This window comes from Phalangium opilio, unplaced genomic scaffold (assembly GCF_054372755.1).
Source record: "Phalangium opilio isolate 3A_F unplaced genomic scaffold, DU_Popi_V2 ptg000017l_1, whole genome shotgun sequence".
NCBI lineage: Eukaryota > Metazoa > Arthropoda > Arachnida > Opiliones > Phalangiidae > Phalangium > Phalangium opilio.
The window spans coordinates 12,232,576-12,242,732 of record NW_028324151.1 but is presented as its reverse complement, the minus strand read 5'-3'; the positions used below and the strand labels follow the sequence as shown (position 1 = coordinate 12,242,732).

The 10,157-nt window shown below is 47.7% G+C and overlaps 4 non-coding genes across 4 annotated transcripts; 2 read left to right on the top strand and 2 right to left on the bottom strand.

The window, feature by feature from the left end:
- Window positions 1–2,725: 2,725 nt before the first annotated feature.
- Window positions 2,726–2,798, bottom strand: TRNAD-GUC (transfer RNA aspartic acid (anticodon GUC)). Its single transcript has one exon. It is a non-coding gene; the product is annotated as a tRNA-Asp (tRNA).
- A 221-nt stretch (window positions 2,799–3,019) lies between these two features.
- TRNAD-GUC (transfer RNA aspartic acid (anticodon GUC)) lies at window positions 3,020–3,092 on the bottom strand. The gene has a single exon. It is a non-coding gene; the product is annotated as a tRNA-Asp (tRNA).
- A 4,373-nt stretch (window positions 3,093–7,465) lies between these two features.
- TRNAY-GUA (transfer RNA tyrosine (anticodon GUA)) lies at window positions 7,466–7,538 on the top strand. The gene has a single exon. It is a non-coding gene; the product is annotated as a tRNA-Tyr (tRNA).
- Window positions 7,539–9,226: 1,688 nt separating this feature from the next.
- On the top strand, window positions 9,227–9,299 carry TRNAY-GUA (transfer RNA tyrosine (anticodon GUA)). The gene has a single exon. It is a non-coding gene; the product is annotated as a tRNA-Tyr (tRNA).
- Window positions 9,300–10,157: the final 858 nt, after the last annotated feature.

Below are 10,157 nucleotides of genomic sequence, written 5' to 3'. Positions count from 1 at the left end.
CGGAAGCTTAGAAATTTAATGGTTGTCACGTATTGTGGAAAAGTTTTGACTTTTTACGCTACATCTGAGACCCCACAACACCTCTCCCGGGTGGGCTCGAACCACCAACCTTTCGGTTAACAGCTGAACGCGCTAACCATTGCGTCACGGAAGCCCAAAAATTAAATGTTCGTCAGGTATTGTGGAAAAACTCTGACTTTTTACGTTACATTTGAGATCCCTTAACACCGCTCCCGGGTGGGCTTGAACAACCAACCTGTTGGTTAACAGCCGAACGCGCTAACCATTGAGCCACGGAAGCTCAGAAATTAAATGGTTGTCAGGTATTGTGGAAAAGTTATGACTTTTCACGCTACATCTGAGACCCCACAACACCTCTCCCGGGTGGGCTCGAACCACCAACCTTTCGGTTAACAGCTGAACGCGCTAACCATTGCGCCACGGAAGCCCAAAAATTAAATGTTCGTCAGGTATTGTGGAAAAACTTTTCTTTTTACGTTACATTTGAGACTACACAACACCGCTCCCGGGTGCGCTCGAACCACCAACCTTTCGGTTAACAACCGAACGCGCTAACCATTGCGCCACGGAAGCCCAAAAACTAAATGTTCGTCAGGTATTGTGGAAAAACTCTGACTTTTTACGTTACATTTAAGATCCCTTAACACCGCTCCCTTGTGGGCTCGAACCACGAACCTATTGGTTAACAGCCGAAAGCGCTAACCATTGAGCCACGTATGCTCAGAAATTAAATGGTTGTCACGTATTGTGGAAAAGTTATGACTTTTCAAGCTTTATCTGAGACCCCACAACACCTCTCCCGGGTGGGCTCGTACCACCAACCTTTCGGTTAACAGCTGAACGCGCTAACCATTGCGCCACGGAAGCCCAAAAATTAAATGTTCGTCAGGTATTGTGGAAAACCTCTGACTTTTCACGTTACATTGGAGACCCCATAACACCGCTCCCGGGTGGGCTCGAACCACCAACCTATTGGTTAACAGCCGAACGCGCTAACCATTGAGCCACGGAAGCTTAGAAATTAAATGGTTGTCAGGTATTGTGAAGAAGTTATGACTTTTCACGCTACATCTGAGACCCCACAACACCTTCCCGGGTGGGCTCGAACCACCAACCTTTCGGTTAACAGCCGAACGCGCTAACCATTGCGCCAAGGAAGCCCAAAAATAAAATGTTGGTCAGGTATTGTGAAAAAAACTCTGACTTTTTACGTTACATTTGAGATCCCTTAACACCGCTCCCGGGTGGTCTCGAACCACCAACCTATTGGTTAACAGCCGAACGCGCTAAACATTTAGCCACGGAAGCTTAGAAATTTAATGGTTGTCACGTATTGTGGAAAAGTTTTGACTTTTTACGCTACATCTGAGACCCCACAACACCTCTCCCGGGTGGGCTCGAACCACCAACCTTTCGGTTAACAGCTGAACGCGCTAACCATTGCGTCACGGAAGCCCAAAAATTAAATGTTCGTCAGGTATTGTGGAAAAACTCTGACTTTTAACGTTACATTTGAGATCCCTTAACACCGCTCCCGGGTGGGCTTGAACAACCAACCTGTTGGTTAACAGCCGAACGCGCTAACCATTGAGCCACGGAAGCTCAGAAATTAAATGGTTGTCAGGTATTGTGGAAAAGTTATGACTTTTCACGCTACATCTGAGACCCCACAACACCTCTCCCGGGTGGGCTCGAACCACCAACCTTTCGGTTAACAGCTGAACGCGCTAACCATTGCGCCACGGAAGCCCAAAAATTAAATGTTCGTCAGGTATTGTGGAAAACCTTTTCTTTTTACGTTACATTTGAGACTACACAACACCGCTCCCGGGTGCGCTCGAACCACCAACCTTTCGGTTAACAACCGAACGCGCTAACCATTGCGCCACGGAAGCCCAAAAACTAAATGTTCGTCAGGTATTGTGGAAAAACTCTGACTTTTTACGTTACATTTAAGATCCCTTAACACCGCTCCCTTGTGGGCTCGAACCACGAACCTATTGGTTAACAGCCGAAAGCGCTAACCATTGAGCCACGTATGCTCAGAAATTAAATGGTTGTCACGTATTGTGGAAAAGTTATGACTTTTCAAGCTTTATCTGAGACCCCACAACACCTCTCCCGGGTGGGCTCGTACCACCAACCTTTCGGTTAACAGCTGAACGCGCTAACCATTGCGCCACGGAAGCCCAAAAATTAAATGTTCGTCAGGTATTGTGGAAAACCTCTGACTTTTCACGTTACATTGGAGACCCCATAACACCGCTCCCGGGTGGGCTCGAACCACCAACCTATTGGTTAACAGCCGAACGCGCTAACCATTGAGCCACGGAAGCTTAGAAATTAAATGGTTGTCAGGTATTGTGAAAAAGTTATGACTTTTCACGCTACATCTGAGACCCCACAACACCTTCCCGGGTGGGCTCGAACCACCAACCTTTCGGTTAACAGCCGAACGCGCTAACCATTGCGCCAAGGAAGCCCAAAAATAAAATGTTCGTCAGGTATTGTGAAAAAAACTCTGACTTTTTACGTTACATTTGAGATCCCTTAACACCGCTCCCGGGTGGTCTCGAACCACCAACCTATTGGTTAACAGCCGAACGCGCTAAACATTTAGCCACGGAAGCTTAGAAATTTAATGGTTGTCACGTATTGTGGAAAAGTTTTGACTTTTTACGCTACATCTGAGACCCCACAACACCTCTCCCGGGTGGGCTCGAACCACCAACCTTTCGGTTGACAGCTGAACGCGCTAACCATTGCGTCACGGAAGCCCAAAAATTAAATGTTCGTCAGGTATTGTGGAAAAACTCTGACTTTTAACGTTACATTTGAGATCCCTTAACACCGCTCCCGGGTGGGCTTGAACAACCAACCTGTTGGTTAACAGCCGAACGCGCTAACCATTGAGCCACGGAAGCTCAGAAATTAAATGGTTGTCAGGTATTGTGGAAAAGTTATGACTTTTCACGCTACATCTGAGACCCCACAACACCTCTCCCGGGTGGGCTCGAACCACCAACCTTTCGGTTGACAGCTGAACGCGCTAACCATTGCGCCACGGAAGCCCAAAAATTAAATGTTCGTCAGGTATTGTGGAAAAACTTTTCTTTTTACGTTACATTTGAGACTACACAACACCGCTCCCGGGTGCGCTCGAACCACCAACCTTTCGGTTAACAACCGAACGCGCTAACCATTGCGCCACGGAAGCCCAAAAACTAAATGTTCGTCAGGTATTGTGGAAAAACTCTGACTTTTTACGTTACATTTAAGATCCCTTAACACCGCTCCCTTGTGGGCTCGAACCACGAACCTATTGGTTAACAGCCGAAAGCGCTAACCATTGAGCCACGTATGCTCAGAAATTAAATGGTTGTCACGTATTGTGGAAAAGTTATGACTTTTCAAGCTTTATCTGAGACCCCACAACACCTCTCCCGGGTGGGCTCGTACCACCAACCTTTCGGTTAACAGCTGAACGCGCTAATCATTGCGCCACGGAAGCCCAAAAATTAAATGTTCGTCAGGTATTGTGGAAAACCTCTGACTTTTCACGTTACATTGGAGACCCCATAACACCGCTCCCGGGTGGGCTCGAACCACCAACCTATTGGTTAACAGCCGAACGCGCTAACCATTGAGCCACGGAAGCTTAGAAATTAAATGGTTGTCAGGTATTGTGAAAAAGTTATGACTTTTCACGCTACATCTGAGACCCCACAACACCTCTCCCGGGTGGGCTCGAACCACCAACCTTTCGGTTAACAGCCGAACGCGCTAACCATTGCGCCACGGAAGCCCAAAAATTAAATGTTCGTCAGGTATTGTGGAAAACCTCTGACTTTTCACGTTACATTGGAGACCCCATAACACCGCTCCCGGGTGGGCTCGAACCACCAACCTATTGGTTAACAGCCGAACGCGCTAACCATTGAGCCACGGAAGCTTAGAAATTTAATGGTTGTCACGTATTGTGGAAAAGTTTTGACTTTTTACGCTACATCTGAGACCCCACAACACCTCTCTCGGGTGGGCTCGAACCACCAACCTTTCGGTTAACAGCTGAACGCGCTAACCATTGCGTCACGGAAGCCCAAAAATTAAATGTTCGTCAGGTATTGTGGAAAAACTCTGACTTTTAACGTTACATTTGAGATCCCTTAACACCGCTCCCGGGTGGGCTTGAACAACCAACCTGTTGGTTAACAGCCGAACGCGCTAACAATTGAGCCACGGAAGCTCAGAAATTAAATGGTTGTCAGGTATTGTGGAAAAGTTATGACTTTTCACGCTACATCTGAGACCCCACAACACCTCTCCCGGGTGGGCTCGAACCACCAACCTTTCGGTTAACAGCTGAACGCGCTAACCATTGCGCCACGGAAGCCCAAAAATTAAATGTTCGTCAGGTATTGTGGAAAAACTTTTCTTTTTACGTTACATTTGAGACTACACAACACCGCTCCCGGGTGCGCTCGAACCACCAACCTTTCGGTTAACAACCGAACGCGCTAACCATTGCGCCACGGAAGCCCAAAAACTAAATGTTCGTCAGGTATTGTGGAAAAACTCTGACTTTTTACGTTACATTTAAGATCCCTTAACACCGCTCCCTTGTGGGCTCGAACCACGAACCTATTGGTTAACAGCCGAAAGCGCTAACCATTGAGCCACGTATGCTCAGAAATTAAATGGTTGTCACGTATTGTGGAAAAGTTATGACTTTTCAAGCTTTATCTGAGACCCCACAACACCTCTCCCGGGTGGGCTCGTACCACCAACCTTTCGGTTAACAGCTGAACGCGCTAATCATTGCGCCACGGAAGCCCAAAAATTAAATGTTCGTCAGGTATTGTGGAAAACCTCTGACTTTTCACGTTACATTGGAGACCCCATAACACCGCTCCCGGGTGGGCTCGAACCACCAACCTATTGGTTAACAGCCGAACGCGCTAACCATTGAGCCACGGAAGCTTAGAAATTAAATGGTTGTCAGGTATTGTGAAAAAGTTATGACTTTTCACGCTACATCTGAGACCCCACAACACCTCTCCCGGGTGGGCTCGAACCACCAACCTTTCGGTTAACAGCCGAACGCGCTAACCATTGCGCCAAGGAAGCCCAAAAATAAAATGTTCGTCAGGTATTGTGAAAAAAACTCTGACTTTTTACGTTACATTTGAGATCCCTTAACACCGCTCCCGGGTGGTCTCGAACCACCAACCTATTGGTTAACAGCCGAACGCGCTAAACATTTAGCCACGGAAGCTTAGAAATTTAATGGTTGTCACGTATTGTGGAAAAGTTTTGACTTTTTACGCTACATCTGAGACCCCACAACACCTCTCCCGGGTGGGCTCGAACCACCAACCTTTCGGTTAACAGCTGAACGCGCTAACCATTGCGTCACGGAAGCCCAAAAATTAAATGTTCGTCAGGTATTGTGGAAAAACTCTGACTTTTAACGTTACATTTGAGATCCCTTAACACCGCTCCCGGGTGGGCTTGAACAACCAACCTGTTGGTTAACAGCCGAACGCGCTAACCATTGAGCCACGGAAGCTCAGAAATTAAATGGTTGTCAGGTATTGTGGAAAAGTTATGACTTTTCACGCTACATCTGAGACCCCACAACACCTCTCCCGGGTGGGCTCGAACCACCAACCTTTCGGTTAACAGCTGAACGCGCTAACCATTGCGCCACGGAAGCCCAAAAATTAAATGTTCGTCAGGCTTCCCATAATAGCTTCCTCCTCAATAAAGCGGTGAAGAGGAAGCATATTGAGAAGGATTTCCAGAGAAGCTGTGGGGGCTGTTCTCATGGACCCCGTGATACCGATGCACGCCAGCCTTTGAAGCTTGCGTAGTTCATCTTGGGCTGTTTTAAGGCGAACCCTGGGCCACCAGACAAGAGCTCCATAGGAAACCACTGGCCTGATGATCCTGGTATAAATCCAGTTTACAGCCCTAGGGCTTAAGCCCCAGGACTTGCTGACTGAACTTCTTAAACGCCAAAATAAAATTTCGGCCTTCTTGATACTCAGATCAAGGTGGGACTTCCAAGTAAGCTTGGCATCGAAAGTCACGCCAAGGTATTTGACCTCGGAGGACTTCTTTAAAACCTGTCCAAAGAAGGAAATATCGTTGAATAGGTCATTAGTCCTTTTCCGAGTAAACGGTACAAGGACAGTCTTGTTGGGATTGACGGTTAGGTTAACACCCCTACACCAATCCTCAACATCATGCAAGACAGATTTCATCAGTGCAGCGATAGTTGTAGGGAACCTCCCTGTAACAATCACTGCGATGTCATCCGCATAGCCAAAACAGTGACATTCCCTCTCCCCGAGTCGACCCAGCAGCTCATCCACCACCAGGCACCAAAGAAGAGGGGAAAGAACCCCTCCCTGAGGACAGCCACGGTCGGTGGAGGTCTCCAAGGTTTCCCCGAGAAGAGACGCCGTCACCCTGCAATACGTGATTATGGATTTTATCCAACGACACAAAGTGTCGTCAATACCAAACCGCTCCGCAGCGCGAAGGATGACTTCACTAGAGACCCTATCAAAGGCACCCTCAATATCAAGGAAGATGGCCAAAGACATCTCCTTGAACTCGATGGCCCTGTCAAGGCAGTTCAAAATGCCATGAAGCGCCGTCTCTGTGGACTTGCCTTTCTGATAGGCAAACTGAAAAGTGGACAGGGGTGTGTGGGATAGAACACCATCCCGTAGATACCTGTCCACCAATTTCTCTAAAGTCTTTAGGAAGAAAGAGGTAAGACAGATAGGTCTGAATGCCTTAGCCTCAAGATAGCTCGTCTTCCCAGGTTTGGAAATAAAGATAACCTTCGAGCGCTTCCAGAAATCTGGAATATGCGCCAGAGCAATGCAGGCTCTAAATATCCTGCACAGATAAGGGCCAATGGCGTCTATGCCTTCCTGGAGGACGCCATAGTCAGACTTTTTCCACAATACCTGACGAACATTTAATTTTTGGGCTTCCATGGCGCAATGGTTAGCGCGTTCGGCTGTTAACCGAAAGGTTGGTGGTTCGAGCGCACCCGGGAGCGGTGTTGTGTAGTCTCAAATGTAACGTAAAAAGAAAAGTTTTTCCACAATACCTGACGAACATTTAACTTTTGGGCTTCCGTGGCGCAATGGTTAGCGCGTTCAGCTGTTAACCGAAAGGTTGGTGGTTCGAGCCCACCCGGGAGCGGTGTTAAGGTATCTCAAATGTAACGTAAAAAGTCAGAGTTTTTCCACAATACCTGACGAACATTTAATTTTTGGGCTTCCGTGGCGCAATGGTTAGCGCGTTCGGTTGTTAACCGAAAGGTTGGTGGTTCGAGCGCACCCGGGAGCGGTGTTGTGTAGTCTCAAATGTAACGTAAAAAGAAAAGTTTTTCCACAATACCTGACGAACATTTAATTTTTGGGCTTCCGTGGCGCAATGGTTAGCGCGTTCGGTTGTAAACCGAAAGGTTGGTGGTTCGAGCCCACCCGGGAGCTGTGTTGTGTAGTCTCAAATGTAACGTAAAAAGAAACGTTTTTCCACAATACCTGACGAACATTTAATTTTTGGGCTTCCGTGGCTCAATGGTTTGCGCGTTCGGCTGTTAACCAATAGGTTGGTGGTTCGAGCTCACCCGGGAGCGGTGTTATGGGATCTCTAATGTAACATAAAAAGTCAGAGTTTTTCCACAATACCTGACGAACATTTAATTTTTGGGCTTCCGTGGCGCAATGGTTATCGCGTTCAGCTGTTAACCGAAAGGTTGGTGGTTCGAGCCCACCCGGGAGAGGTGTTGTGGGGTCTCAGATGTAGCGTGAAAAGTCATAACTTTTCCCCAATACGTGACAACCATTTAATTTCTGAGCTCCCGTGGCTCAATGGTTGTCGCGTTCGGCTGTTAACCAATAGGTTGGTGGTTCGAGCCCACCCGGGAGAGGTGACGTGGGGTCTCAGATGTAGCGTAAATAGTCAAAACTTTTCCACAATACGTGACAACCATTTAATTTCTGAGCTTCTGTGGCTCAATGGTTAGCGCGTTCGGCTGTTAACCAATAGGTTGGTCGTTCGAGCCCACCCGGGAGAGGTGACGTGGGGTCTCAGATGTAGCGTGAAAAGTCATAACTTTTCCACAATACCTGACAGCCATTTAATTTCTGAGCTTCCGTGGCTCAATGGTTAGCGCGTTCGGCTGTTATCCAATAGGTTGATGGTTCGAGCCCACCCGGGAGCGGTGTTAAGGGATCTCAAATGTAACGTAAAAAGTCAGAGTTTTTCCACAATACCTGACGAACATTTAATTTTTGGGCTTCCATGGCGCAATGGTTAGCGCGTTCGGCTGTTAACCGAAAGGTTGGTGGTTCGAGCGCACCCGGGAGCGGTGTTGTGTAGTCTCAAATGTAACGTAAAAAGAAAAGTTTTTCCACAATACCTGACGAACATTTAACTTTTGGGCTTCCGTGGCGCAATGGTTAGCGCGTTCAGCTGTTAACCGAAAGGTTGGTGGTTCGAGCCCACCCGGGAGAGGTGTTGTGGGGTCTCAGATGTAGCGTGAAAAGTCATAACTTTTCCCCAATACGTGACAACCATTTAATTTCTAAGCTCCCGTGGCTCAATGGTTGTCGCGTTCGGCTGTTAACCAATAGGTTGGTGGTTCGAGCCCACCCGGGAGAGGTGACGTGGGGTCTCAGATGTAGCGTAAAAAGTCAAAACTTTTCCACAATACGTGACAACCATTTAATTTCTGAGCTTCCGTGGCTCAATGGTTAGCGCGTTCGGCTGTTAACCAATAGGTTGGTGGTTCGAGCCCACCCGGGAGAGGTGACGTAGGGTCTCAGATGTAGCGTAAAAAGTCAAAACTTTTCCACAATACGTGACAACCAATAAATTTCTAAGCTTCCGTGGCACAATGGATAGCGCGTTCGGCCGTTAACCAATAGGTTGGTGGTTCGAGCCCACCCGGGAGCGGTGTTATGGGATCTCAAATGTAACGTAAAAAGTCAGAGTTTTTCCACAATACCTGACGAACATTTAATTTTTGGGCTTCCGTGGCGCAATGGTTAGCGCGTTCGGTTGTTAACCGAAAGGTTGGTGGTTCGAGCGCACCCGGGAGCGGTGTTGTGTAGTCTCAAATGTAACGTAAAAAGAAAAGTTTTTCCACAATACCTGACGAACATTTAATTTTTGGGCTTCCGTGGCGCAATGGTTAGCGCGTTCGGTTGTAAACCGAAAGGTTGGAGGTTCGAGCCCACCCGGGAGCTGTGTTGTGTAGTCTCAAATGTAACGTAAAAAGAAACGTTTTTCCACAATACCTGACGAACATTTAATTTTTGGGCTTCCGTGGCTCAATGGTTTGCGCGTTCGGCTGTTAACCAATAGGTTGGTGGTTCGAGCTCACCCGGGAGCGGTGTTATGGGATCTCTAATGTAACATAAAAAGTCAGAGTTTTTCCACAATACCTGACGAACATTTAATTTTTGGGCTTCCGTGGCGCAATGGTTATCGCGTTCAGCTGTTAACCGAAAGGTTGGTGGTTCGAGCCCACCCGGGAGAGGTGTTGTGGGGTCTCAGATGTAGCGTGAAAAGTCATAACTTTTCCCCAATTCGTGACAACCATTTAATTTCTGAGCTCCCGTGGCTCAATGGTTGTCGCGTTCGGCTGTTAACCAATAGGTTGGTGGTTCGAGCCCACCCGGGAGAGGTGACGTGGGGTCTCAGATGTAGCGTAAAAAGTCAAAACTTTTCCACAATACGTGACAACCATTTAATTTCTGAGCTTCCGTGGCTCAATGGTTAGCGCGTTCGGCTTTTAACCAATAGGTTGGTCGTTCGAGCCCACCCGGGAGAGGTGACGTGGGGTCTCAGATGTAGCGTGAAAAGTCATAACTTTTCCACAATACCTGACAGCCATTTAATTTCTGAGCTTCCGTGGCTCAATGGTTAGCGCGTTCGGCTGTTATCCAATAGGTTGATGGTTCGAGCCCACCCGGGAGCGGTGTTAAGGGATCTCAAATGTAACGTAAAAATTCAGAGTTTTTCCACAATACCTGACGAACATTTAATTTTTGGGCTTCCATGGCGCAATGGTTAGCGCGTTCGGCTGTTAACCGAAAGGTTGG